The following is a 13,799-nucleotide window of genomic DNA, read 5'->3' on the forward strand; positions in this document are numbered from 1 at the left end:
GAATCAACAGACAAGGAAAAGGCCAAGGTATTTAACAACTTTTTTGCCTCAGTCTTCTCTAGCAACTGCTCTACACACAGCCCTTGAGTGGATGGTTCAAAATGTGGAAACTGAGGAGCAACGCCCCTCTCACTGTAAGTGAAGATCAGGTTTGGAACTGCTTTGGAACCTGAACAGCCAGAAGTCTATGAGTCCCAGGGACATGCATCCCAGTTTCCTGAGGGAATTGACTGACGTAGTCACCAAGCCACTCTCAATGATATTTGAAAAGTCAGGTGAAGACCCTTCGTGACTGAAAAAAAAAGGCAGTATAGCACCTATTTTTAAGAAGGGTAGAAAGGATGATCCAGGGAATTATGAATCTGTTAGCCTAACCTCAGTGCCAGGGAAGACCAGGGAGCAGTACCTCCTGGAAGCTATGCTAAGGCACGTAGAAGAGGAGTTGATACGAGATAATCAGATGGCTTTACCAAAGCCATGATCAAACTTGTCACTGTTTATGACTGCATAACTGTATCAGTACAGTAGGAAAGAACCACTGACATCATCTATCCTGATTTCAGTATGGTCTTTAACACAGTTTCCCATAACATCCTTCTCTCCAAATTGGAAAGGTGTATATTTGATGGATGGACTATTCAGTGGATTAGGAACTGGTTGTGAGAATATACCCAGAGATAGCTCAGCGTCCAAATGGAGATCAGTGACAAGTGGTGTCCCTCAGGAGTCAGTACTAGGATCTTCTCTCTTTAATATCCTCATCAGTTATATCAACAGTGGGACTGAGTGCACCTTCAGCAAGTTTGTGGATGACACTAAGCTGTGACGTACTTAACACATCCAAGGGACAGGATGCCATCCAGAGAGACCTAGACAGGCTCAAGCAGTGAGCCCAGGAGAATCTCATGAGCTTCAACAAATCCAAGTGCTAGGTCTTGCACCTGGCTCACTGTAGCAAAATCCATTGAATCACTTTGTTAATTAGATGATAAAGTGCTACTAAATAGCACACAATCTAATTTTGTGATTTACAGCAAATTATTAACAAAGCCAAATTGCTGCTAAGTAAAATCACGCAAAAATTAATTTGCAACACCAGCAGTCTCAAGATTTGCAAATGGAATAAATATTTTCTATGTGAGTGAAACTTGATCTGATTTGGAAAAGTATGACCTATCATTCTGAAGGGTGTTTTCACCATTATCTTGAGACAGTTAAGTCAGATGAGGTATTTTGAGACACAAAGAAGTCTTCGGGGAGTAGTACTGGTGTTATCTACATCTGTTGAAGTAAAAACTTCAAAATCATTTAAACTGATACATAAGTTATCTGTTCTTTGCCTGGAAATGTGTGCCTCACAGTGTGACACAGAAGGAGCCAAAATATTCAAGAATCATCATAAATCTACTTCTTCATTAAGTATGTTACAATACTGTATAACTGCTGGCTAAAAGTTTTGTATATGCTGCACACTCATGGCTAGAAGCTGTAAATTTATGTGCAGCTACAAAATGCGGAGCCAGTTTCTATCAAGCTCATCCTTCAAACCAGCAAAACCTATCCCTGTGGAGTTCTTGTATTACAGAAATGTTATAGCTAGGTGTTGTAGGAAGTAAAGAAATGGAAATTAAAAGAAAGCTGCTCCTATGTTTCACATACACTATTTGATACTGTCTGTGTTCTTCCTCTGCAGTAGTCTCCTAAATTAGGATATTTTATACAATAGATATAAATTTATACATATGATAGTTTATTTACCTGAATAACTTTTCAGAACACCTTTTTTCATTCTTAGAATGAATATTATTCACACTTATATTGCAGCCATGCTATACATCCTGCCATTACAATAACAGCAGTAGTAATTTACCATTGGTAGTATTAAAACTTCACAGCCATTCCTTAAACACATCATCTTCTGCTTGGTTTTTACTTCAATTTTAGGACTTTATTGTATACATTATTTTGACTTAACAAACTCAATAGCAACAATATAATACTTACACAATAGCAAAGTTAAACTATGAAGTATTAACTGTTGCTGAAACACTCTCCTAAGCAGAAGCCAACCCACATCTTACTTAAGTTTATGGGCTGCAGCTGGTGCACCACACCAGTTTTCTATCAAGCCCAAATGAAGTATTTAAGAATAAGCCAGGGAGGTAAGGAATGAAAATAAGAAGAGGGTTATTATAGGAAGAGGAATAGTATTTGTGTTTTCTTTTGTTCAGTCTTTATTCTTGCAGCATTTACAAATGCAATAGACCTCATACTGTCGATTTTCTTCTTATTGTCAGTACATAAACCCACAATTATGCATTCCTATGAGTTAGTGCACAATTTGAGTGAAGAGCTTAATGTCATTCTCTGAAAAATGCTCCCACAGCTATTTTGAGCATGGTTACGGAGGCCCACTGAATACGTGTCTATATGTGTTTAGATCAGCAAAGACCCTTACGAGGCAGCAAATCCTTAAAATCAACAGAAGTGTGAGTTGGTAGCTACTGTAATTGCTAGCAGTGAGTTACACTAACAGAGAAATGGTGAAATATAGTCTGTTTTATTATTATTATGAGGGGCTATAGCTAGATTCAACAGAAGAATATAGGGCTCATGGGAAGCCTCATAAACACTGACATAATCAAGTATTGGTTTTAATACAAATTCATAAATTTTTATAGGTGTTGAGTTGTCAGACAGATAATATATGACTAAACTCTGGATAAAGTATATGGAAAAAAACTTTCCAGAAGGACTGCAAATATAACATGATACAGTGGAATGCCACAGAGGACCGTAGCTTTGTTGGGACCACTGCTGTGAGCAAGGGGGTGAAAAAATCGTTCTAGGCAGTGCCTTTGAAAGGTCAGCCTGGCCCCAGAAAGCTGACGCATTCAAAGTCTTAGAAAGCTTCTTTGAAACCATTAACAAAAGCGGCAAATACGGAGTGTACTTTTTCAGAGCAGTTAGTAGAGTTGTTAGTAGAGGCAACTTTTCCCTCGTAAAGAAATAAAAATTGGAATGGATGTGTTGGAAGATTTGCCAGAGGAAGAGATGGAGTCCTTCCATAAGCTAGAAAGCTGATCTTGGTTCAAGGAAGTAGTGCTTTGTGTGCAGCTACTTGTGTTTCCCTGGTTACCAGTGCAGTATCAGCTACTGTGTGTGAAACATCCCTGTAAGCAACCTCAGCAGAAGCAGCACAGACCAAGGATCTCCCAGCTTTAGCAGCTGCAGGCTCTCCAGCTCCACAGTCACCACACGCCATGAGTAGGCTGGAGGAAGATTCACATGGCTGCAGCTCATGCTGGTATCAACTGCATAAAAGGAGCCTGAATGACCACAGCGTCAGCCAGCTTTACCATTGCAAAACAGATAAAGGCAGCATTTACGAGCACAGATGGCTGCAGCTTCTCCCCGACTCCCGCTGAGAAGAATGCAAGGCAGGGCCCCCTTTTCCTCTCTGCTCCATAGCTACTCCACTTCCTTTGTAACTGCTCCTCAGTACTGCTGGCCATCAGCCACATACTGCTTCCCCCCAGGCAACTACAACTTCAGTTGCAGGACAGGGGGCGGTCCTGCCAACTGTGAAATATAATATTCTGACATAATATAATCTTTTCATGTAAAACAAAAATGCGTGCAAACAGCAAGCAGAATGGCTAATAAAATGAAAAGATGCAGGGGAGGTACTATAATGAGAGAGAAATTCTAGCCTTCTTCAGATCAATGGCAAAAATTCCACTCTTTTCAGTGAGCCAGAATTCACCCGAGATATTCACGATCCTTTTAAGCTACATTTTAGATAGCTTGTTTGGCAAATTCTACAGTGCCTCGTGCTGTGTGTATAACTTTGGGATTTATTTTCAATTGACTGTGTTAGGAGTTCTTTCACTTTGATCGCATACCAAATCCAGTCCCCAAATTAATAGTGCATGTGACAAATTAGTTTTTCCTAAGAAATACTGGAGACGGCTATCAACAATTCAGTATGTTGGCACCCACACTCAATTTGTCCTGTGTAGTCTGTTACTCTAAGCCTGCCCCAGAGCAATCCATTGATCCCCCGTACATAGCAAGTCCCTGAAATGCAGAGATCCTGGATACTATACAGCAGTGCCAACTTCAGCCTTCCGCATTTGCTGCCTGTTTCTCTGGAGGCATGGTAGAGAAATGTTTAAACCCTGAAATATTGCTATAACTTCCTTCTGACAAGGATTTTACATTCTGATCAATGTCAAAAATAGATCTGCCACACTGGGCTGCCCATATACAACTAACTTCATCATGCACTGTGACAGTTCCGTGCATTTGTTGCATTGTGCTCTGCTGGTGCTCAAGGACATCAATAGATATATTTCAGAGACAGAGACAGACAGGGATCTGTGGAAGTTATTTGGCTCTATACAAACCCCACACTGAATGAAACTGAAAAGAAATCCAAATTTCAGAGAAAATGATATTTCACATTCTTAAGATGTTCGGCTGGAACTGGCAGCAAAGAGAAAAACTGAGTCAAGTTACTTGATCCATGCTGCAATACATCATGTGCCATGGTGCTGTCTTCAGTATAAACTCACCCTTCATCTAGAGTTAGGAGTGGTTAGCAGCATTCGGTAAAACTGAGCAGGAGCAAATAATTCATGCAGAAATTTGTGTTCTTTTAATAACTGAGTTTGTTTGAAGAATTTGTCTACTTTGGTAAGTGCTTTAATCATTTTTTACTTCAAGATCTCTCTGAAGAAACCTTATATTTTATACTCTTAAGGAGAGACAACCTTATAATTTATATCAGTTAAATATATATTACAGTACCTCATGGCTAAAATAAGTCCTTTGTTTTCTCTCAGAACATTACAGCAAGCCATATTATGAATCAATAAAATCTGCTGCCTTTTCCCCTTGTTCAACTGTATACACTTGGGGCTTGGGGCGAGTGCCAAAAATATCAACGCATACCAATGAAGGTCATAAAGAAAAAAATCTTGACATCTTCTGCCACTCATTTTCGCATAGCTAGTCTGCCTGGATGCATAATTTACTTTTCAGATAATGTGCTAGTTGATTACTATTGCTTACCTCTCAGCAAAGTTTTGGGTAAAATTTCCCAGTTCTTTCGGTTGATACTTATTTTGTGTGAATACTTGTGCTACAAAACACTTGTAACAAAAAAGCTTTTTTCCCCATTACTTTCTTAGGGAATAAAATCCTGAATTCTGAAGCATACTCTGCAGGGAAAGCAGAAAGAAAGGATAGCAATCAATCAAAAGTTTTAACCCTTTGGGGATTTTTTATTGAAAGTTCATAAGAAATAGCATTGTTTAGTCAGTCCTAAAGGAAAATCATTCAACAAAACATGTGTTCCACACTTAAACTGCATCATTTATTAAATGCTGGCAACGATAGTTCGTGGTGTATGTGCTTATTTTTATGAAGTACCTCCTCTTCACAAAAGGCTACGTTTTCAGAAGCAGACTGTCAACATGATAAAAATATTCACTTTTGATTTTCATTTTCTAGACAATTCGTACTATGCCTCCTCAGTAATTAGCGAGCTCTACTCACAGTGGAAATGGTAACAAAGCTTTATTTTCAACAGAAGCTGCCTGAAGGCTTAGTCAAGGAAAAAGAACAGTCAAGAAAGCTGGATCTTATCAGAGACCAACTGCTGCATTTCAGCACTTCACAAGAAAACACTGAGGTTTCAATTGATGGCCAAAATATATGTTATATACAAATTCACAGTTTAAATGTTCTGGCTTTTTTTTTTTTAAATAAAGCACAATCATGATAAGTGTTACCAATTATCAAATCCAGAAATTCAAAAAAGATCTTGCCAAAATGGCATAACAGAGTACTTATTTCAGGTTGGATATTAAGAAATACTTCTCAGAAAGAGTGGGAAGGCACTGAACAGGCTGCCTGGGGAGGTGGTGAAGTCACCGTCCCCGGAGGTGTTCAAGAAACACGTAGCCATTGCACTCAGAGACATAGTTCTTTGGTATGGTGGTGATAGGCTGGCAGTCGGACTGGATGATCTTAAAGATCTTTTCCAACCTTAATGATTCTATGATTCTATGATTTACAGTGCCTGGTTTATAGATTTAATTCTGCAACAGATATACTACACAGCTGTTAACATTCTGGAGACATTACAAATGACCTTATTAAGCACAGTTCCTCTGTCACCTTGCCAGCTCTTTTTGTATTTTCCTGTGGGTCCAGACCAGGCATGTTACTGAGATACTCCTTCCATTGACTTGAACAGCATTGGAAAAGGTCCATATTAGCAAGAAAAATACAACATAAGGGGTCCTTTTTTTTCCTAATATATTTCAGTAATACCTCCTTTAAAAAACAAAAGCCCGTGAAAATGCAGAAAAAGTTATTTTGCTAAGTTAAGAATTGTAAACAGAATCACTTTGTAACTTTCATTTTTAAATGTTTCATAGTATCTTTTTTTTAGTACTGTAGTTTCACAATCAGGCCAGGTAGAAGAGAGTGAATGGTTAGCACTAGTATATATTTTCCTGGCTTTTCATTCCCTCTTACTTCTCTCTTGCTATTTTCCCAGTTGTACCCATTCTGTTAGAACAACTATAAGTGTGTGCATCCCTTTACTTCTGGGACTGCGCTCGGTCCCTTGGTGCACAAACCACTACAGAAAGGGAATGCAGCAAGCACACAAATCAACTGTTTTCTGAATGAATGACCATTGAGTTGAAAATTTAAAAAGGTTGTTTTGAGCGTGTTGCATTTTTTCCCTTTGCATTTTGCAACATTTGTATATATTAATATTTAAGGAGCCATTGACTAGGTGCAGCCTTTCTCCAGGTAAAGCAGTAGGCACCCAGCTGGATGTGAGGCTGCTGAAATGCCAACTTGATCTCAGCAGAGGTGAGGAATAACAATCCCAGTAGCTCCTTAATCAATTTTGCATCCTTAATGAGATAGACAACATTTTCCAGGACACTTTTAGATTTTTTTAGATCTGTAGAATCAATTGTGGGATGGGGTGCACACCATTTTTTTCTCCAGAAAATCTGAGCCTAAATCAAAATATAGGATTTTAGCAGCTAGAGCAACTGCTTTTGCTCTGGACAATTGTGCAAAGAGCGTCTTGCTCACCTTTTTCACAATAACACATTGTGTTAATCCTGCAGACTTTAGGCAGTTGACCACTATGAATCTAGCACCACACAACTTATTTCACACACGCTTATCTTTGTGAACTTGTTGATTGGCCCTCAGAACATGTAATTTCTTTAAGAATATTGCTGGTTTGATGAAAGGCATCTGGTACCAGGGCAGAGACTAATCAGGATAGGATTCTTCTGCACTGAGAACACCTGCAGGTGCCAAAAACATCTCTGTTTTTTTTTTAATAAGCCAGAACTCAGACGATCTCAAGAGATTAGTTTCTAATTATACCTAATGCTTACTGCAGATAGAAACAATTTCCACTGAATAGATAGCACAGTGTACAAGTAGATACTGAGTGGCAATTTATCTCCCTATTTTGCCTCTTTTCTTTAAGTAAATCATGATTTTTCTATTTATTATTCACTGTAAGCTTTTAAATAAATAGTCTCTACATGTATTTGCCATTCTAAATTTGTTGTACCGCATGTGTATGGGGCTGCTGAATCACGGCCTGAACCTCTGATTGATCACCTGAGGCAAGCAATGAGTCAGCCACAGGAGCACAGGTGAAGGCAATTCACCTGTGCTGCAGGAAGGGGTGGAGCCTGGCTCCTCCTCTCCTAGACCCATTTAAGAGCTGACTGCCAGTGGGGAAGGATCTCTCTGGAGATCTGCTCTACTGGAGTCTATTTTGCAAACCTAGGATAGGGTGAGTGTCTTTCTTTTCTTACTGTAGTATAACAATTACTTTAGCTGAGCTTCTGGATATATTATACCATCTGTATATTCATTGATTATATACTCATGCAAAAGGCTGAAGAAGCGTAATGCTTTTTTGCAGTCTCTAATTTTCTCTCTAATTGCTGTCAGTCTTTAAAACATCTTGGCATTTGGCTCATAACTATGCAAGTACTCAGTACATTCAAACTAACTGAAACACTGCCTTCAAATGAGTCAATAGAAGAAAATCTGAAGAAAAAAAAGAAAAAGAAAAAAAAACTCTTGAAAGCTCCATCTCAAAGAACTTCAGTGTTGTTGTTTTGTTCTGTGTTTTGGTTGGTTTGTTTGATTGTTTTTTAGTAAGGAGGAAAAATTCTTGGTTTATTTCAAGAAGTAACAAATTCTGAATCTTTTTCTCTGATAATCATGCATTTGGTCAAACAAATGTTATTGGTCCTACCAGGATCTTTATGGCAGAGTTGTGGATTAAGATAAATTTGGTACAATGCCTTGAGAGCAAGATCTCATGAATAATTTTATCAGACCTTCCTCAGTTGCTGAGAGAGTTGGGGTTAAGTGTGGAGGAGACTCTGGGGAGACCTTATAAAGGCCTTTCAGTATCTACAAGTAGACCTACAAGAAAGACAGGAAAGGATTCTTTATCAGGGTGCAGGCTGTAAACTAAGAGAGGGGAGACTTAGATTAGGAAGAAATTCTTCACTGTGAGTGTGATGAGGCACTTTGTATGTCCAAGCCCTGGAAGTGTTCAAGGCCAGATTGAATGAGACTTTAGGTAGCCTAGGGATAGGTGACCCTACTCATGGCAAGTGGGCTGGAACTAGATGATCTGTAACTTCCCTTCCAACATAAAACATTCCGTGATTCCATGATTGTAAGTTACACAAAACACATCTGTGGGTTAGGTTGATGTTCTTCTGTGAAGTCTCATTCTCAAAAGGAAGCTGGTAATAGTCCTTGAAAGGGGAAAACCATTCTAGACTTCATGATCAAGCTAGCATGGCCAAAACCCAGATACGTGAATGTCATGTGTTTTAGGAAAGATTTGGTGTGTCTGTCCTCAGGATGAGGATGAGAAGTGTCTAATTCACATTATCTTCCTGCCTTGGTATAGCAGTATCCAGCCCAGGATAAGTAAAACTGCAGAAATTACTCACTATCTGATCCTGCACATGTTCAAGTGCATTTGAGTGTTGCCTTTTGCTGTTTAGGAAAATTGAAATGTTCAATTTCATTAATTATTCTTTAAAATAAATTTCTTGTGCTACAAGGAACTATGTTGCATAAAAAAAAAATTCATATTGAGTAAAAATAAGATGCTTCTAAGAGGAATTAAGGAGAGCGTTCAGAAAGGTCAAAAAATATTCAGACATGTTGAGAAGTAGCATAATATTTTATTACTCACCCTGGCAAATAATTTGCGGCGCAAACCACTGAGACATTTCTTGAAATGTGTGTGTAACTTCTACTCTACTATAACAAATTGTTATTTCAGGAGGCAATATTTCTTGTTTCAGGATATCTTTGTGATAGAAAATAAACTGTGTTTTTCACTACTGGTGGTTGTAGGTTCTGCTGGGCCATTTTCTGATTCTTCATTATCCCTGCACAGTCATTCTAAAGTTAAACTTTTTGCGCAATTTCTGTTTTTCCTTATATGCCTGCTGCTATAAAATAAGCGTTAATCACCTGACTTTTAAATGCATGGTTTATAGAGCTTGATTAATCATGGAAGAGCAAGTTCTTTACTCAAACTGCTGCCAGCCAAAGAACGCCCTGAAGATAAATAAGCAGCTGCAATTTATTTACCAAGAATGAGACAAGATCTATGAGACCTCTTATTTCTCACTTCTTTTCTCGTTGCTTTTTGTAAGGATGCAACTCAGCCTTGCACCATCTCATTGCAGCAGGCCCTTGGGAAAGAAGACTGTCAAGGGTGTGGCTATAAGGATGTGCCTGCCAAACCTGAAACATGGAAGTTCAGCCACCTACAGGTTGGAGAATGCTTAGTTTCCAGGAAACATCTCTGCTATTACCCTATAACTGAAAAGGAGCAATCTATCTTCTATCAGAACCTGTTCATACACACACAAAAAAGGAATTTCACTGTAACATTTCAGAAGTTGTTAGAAAAGGTTGATCTTTCATTTTCAAAGCTAGTGCTACATATAGACCAGTCTTGATATAAATGCTTACTCCTAAAAATCCATCATTCGATTTCAGTAGATTCTTTGTATAGAGAGCTTATTACAATAGTACTCATGTCATTCTTGTAACATGACTATGGCCACACACCCTGCACAAAAGACTGTGGTACTATTTTTATAGGCTCTTTCTTTTTCGCAGCCAAAGACATTGGACCTGGTTTGCACTGATAGTTGTGTAAGGCAGAGAGAAAGAAAACCTCTGCCAAGAATCTGCCTGTTTTAGCTCCAAATTTATTTTAATGCCTTGTAAAGCCAAGGATCATTTGAAGACTATCTCCAAACTCCCAGGAGAAAACAAAGTGCCTGGGGACTTGTAAATATGGCCTAGTAAAATAGATAGAATTTTGTTTTACACTCTGTAAACATGCATAGATTGTGTTTGGTTTGCAAACGTGCACTGAATTCTCTCTTCTTTCACTCTTTTTCTTTCTAACATTGGCAATGTGTTCAACTTGAATATGGCAAAGCTGTCAGAAGATTTTCTACATGTGCTGAAGTAATTCCCAAAATGTGTCTTAAATTCCATAATATGCAACACTGTGAGAAAAAATTAATTCAAGAACATTCTGATGATAACAAAGATATAGCTTCATAACAATAACAAAAAAAGCCACTGGAGAAAGTGTAGGCGGCAGTAACCTCAGGGCTTGTGTCATGTTACTGTGGCCACAAAACAAAAATCATTTTGTTCCCACTACTTCTCTGTGTAATAATGTTATTAAAGACAGATTGCTCTACTTAAAATGAGGGGGATCCCTAAAAACTGAATGAAAGATACGTCTGTTAGAAGTGGGTCACTTATCACTCACATCAGAGCAGTGGGAAGATTTGGGGCAGAGATGTTCTTGCCAGTCAATTACAAAAGGAGGGCTTCAGAGATCTGATATAATTGAAAAAAGTATTATCATACAACAGTATTTTTGTTCTTACAACCCATGTACTGCCAATACAAAAGCCACCTCTGTGTCTTAGTCTGTTTTTTTTTTTGGACAAAGTTCTGTGCTTGTCTTTACCCAATTTGGTCAGCTGAAGAATGGATAGCCTTGAAAATCTCAACACTAAAAAAAGAGCTTTTCTCTCTTGTGCCTTTTCACATACATTTTTCACCATCCTGCCCTTCCACTGCTTCAGCAGCTCCTGGTTCAGAGGCAGCAGTATCACCAGAAGCAAGCTTTCCTGAATACTGCTTGGAGAGATTAATTTCCTCTCTGCTTCCTTGCAACAGGAAACTTAGTATCTTTAAAAAATCTCACTGGCCACGTTAAAAATGGCTTTCCCAAACTCTCATATATTACTTCTATTTGAACATAAGTCTGTATACTTCGTAGCTATTTATTGCTTTGTCGTAAGTAAGACACATTGATACACTCCTAACACAACCTCATCTAATCCTAATGGGACAGTTGCCTTGGTTTTGTTAGTGCCGGTATCCTTCATTCATGCCATCTTATCAACTCATGTCATTGTGACTTACTAAGCAGTTATGAAATTCTGAAGGGAAAAATCAGAGATGGCTCTTATTCATCTACACCCGTACATCTTTTATCTCTTTCTGAACTGCCAAAATAGAGATCTGGAAAGCGAATTGTTGTTTTCCTGCACTTTAAAATGAAGCACACACAGGAAACAATTTCTGGGGAAAAGTAATAGGCAAAAACTATTTGAAATAATGCACTGGACCCCCTCCTGCTGTAAGTTTTTCCAGATGTTGACCAGGTGTTCTCATCCATACATCACTGAGTGGATTAAAATACAATTCTGCATACTTAGGTATCAAATCACTTGCAGATATTTTCTGTATCATGCAGAGCTTCAACATCCACCTGGAAATTCCATGAAGGAATGAGTCTGAATATTGCTTGCTTCAAGTCCACATCACATTCTCACTCTTTTATCTTTCATTACTTTGTCTTTTTTTAAGAATAACCTCGTGAAAACTAGGAAGAATTTTCCAAATGTGCATTTTCATTTCTTCCTCTATCCTCTCTCCCCTAGAACTTAATTCTTTTTATGTTCAGAGACGATTCATATTGGAAGGAATGGGAGAAAAGAAATTTCTGTCAATGCTTTCAGAAGGGGAACTGGCTTCTCTCGTATTGGAAGTAACATAAGGAGAAGAAGAACACAACAATGCTGTATAGAAGATAAGGATTTCTTGCTCTTCTGGTATTTTGCAATCATTACCATCACCTACAATGGAAGCTGAGAAAATCCAGGAAGAGAAATGGGGCATTTAAAGAGGAGTATTTCAAAATTTCATAGCAGTCTTACTTTTAAAGTTTGTTTCCTTTCTTACTTAAACTCTCTTTAATGGCATATTATTGTAAATAGGCATCACACTATCTTCACTGAAGTTCACTCATCACCACCAGGTCATTGTTTATCTTTCTCCTTTGCCTTGAACTTGGCTGCTTGCTGCAGTCACTATTCCAGTTGGTTGAGTTTGAGTGTTGCTGAAATTTCCTTAATGTCTGTTTTGACTTCTTATCTGTTACGTACCACACAGTACTAACCAAATATCATCTGTTTACAAAAACTTTTGCCTCGTGTATGGTATCTCTATGTTCAGATTAGCTGATCCACCATTTGCTGTTAAGTAATCTCTGCAAGTGTCCTACAGCAGGAAGCACTTAACTTGAATAAAATGGAAGGGAAAAAAGTACAAAACTGTTCACATGACTGCAATTTTACCTTTTGCCAAAACTTGAGTAGCAAGCTATGAAAAGTTGTTTCTCCTGAGGAGAAAGTATGGATTCAGATAGTCTAGAAAGAAACCACCTTGAATGAATTCAGATAAATAAAGGAAAAGAGGGCAATAATTGATGATGACCAGCTAAAGAGAATACCGGAGAAAAAAATTATTTTAAAGAGCATTTGCTTTGTATGACTTGATCATAAGGAGAAAGTTGTTATGGAAAATCTGGAACTTTCCACATTTTTTACAGATACGCTGGGTTTGCCATAATTTTCTGTTTTGGCCATCATAATGATGAACCTCACAGACCATTCCGATGGGTTATTTCACCTGTCCAACAGTTTCCAGGTCATTAAAGGATTTACTTCCAAAAAGGAAACAAAAATATCTGCTCTCTTAAGTTAAAATTCAGAAAGTCACCTTTTTCTCCGTACACTCAAAAGGCCCACAAGAACACCATGCACTTTTATTCAAATTACTTATTTTAGATGAAAGCAAGCATGTGAGAAAGAATAAATGTCAAAAGTGTAAAAGTCAGCTCATTTCATATATTTCTTTTGGGATTGGCTATCTTAGCTCTATATTACAGCATGACAAACTTCATACAGATGCCATACTTAATCGGAGGGCTGGATGTAGTCAAAACAAAAGATGACCAACAGTGAACAGAGCCCCACTGTGAAAGGACACACTGAAGGAGATAAGAGTCCTTGTCCCTTCTGTTTCCAACAGAACAAAGCAAATTTTTTCAAAAAATAACCCATTTCTAGCAAAGATTTCTACCCAGGTGTTGTGTTAAAAATAACATTTGTTAACAGGCAAAATGATCCTGAAAAGAGATTTTTTTTTTTAGTAAAATTAATTTGCATTAATTAATTTAGTAGAATGATTCTGCAAATCAATCAAAGTGCTGCCTAAATCTGATTATATTTTAAAATGTAGAACCTCGATTTGAAATTTTGCATGAAAGCAGATGCAATCACCCTTATGTCACTTCTGTGGCAGCCATCGGAATCTGG

At 38.1% G+C, this 13,799-nt stretch overlaps 1 long non-coding RNA gene across 2 annotated transcripts; it reads left to right on the forward strand.

Moving 5' to 3' along the window:
- The first annotated feature begins 7,743 nt into the window (after positions 1-7,743).
- LOC104909584 lies at positions 7,744-13,594 on the forward strand. 2 transcript variants are annotated; one of them, XR_792430.3, is made up of 3 exons: positions 7,744-7,849; positions 9,753-9,872; positions 12,081-13,594. It is a non-coding gene; the product is annotated as an uncharacterized LOC104909584 (long non-coding RNA). The 2 variants fall into 2 exon arrangements; XR_792431.3 differs by having other exon boundaries at positions 12,104-13,594.
- Positions 13,595-13,799: the final 205 nt, after the last annotated feature.

The sequence above is a fragment of the Meleagris gallopavo genome, chromosome 2, assembly GCF_000146605.3.
Source record: "Meleagris gallopavo isolate NT-WF06-2002-E0010 breed Aviagen turkey brand Nicholas breeding stock chromosome 2, Turkey_5.1, whole genome shotgun sequence".
NCBI lineage: Eukaryota > Metazoa > Chordata > Aves > Galliformes > Phasianidae > Meleagris > Meleagris gallopavo.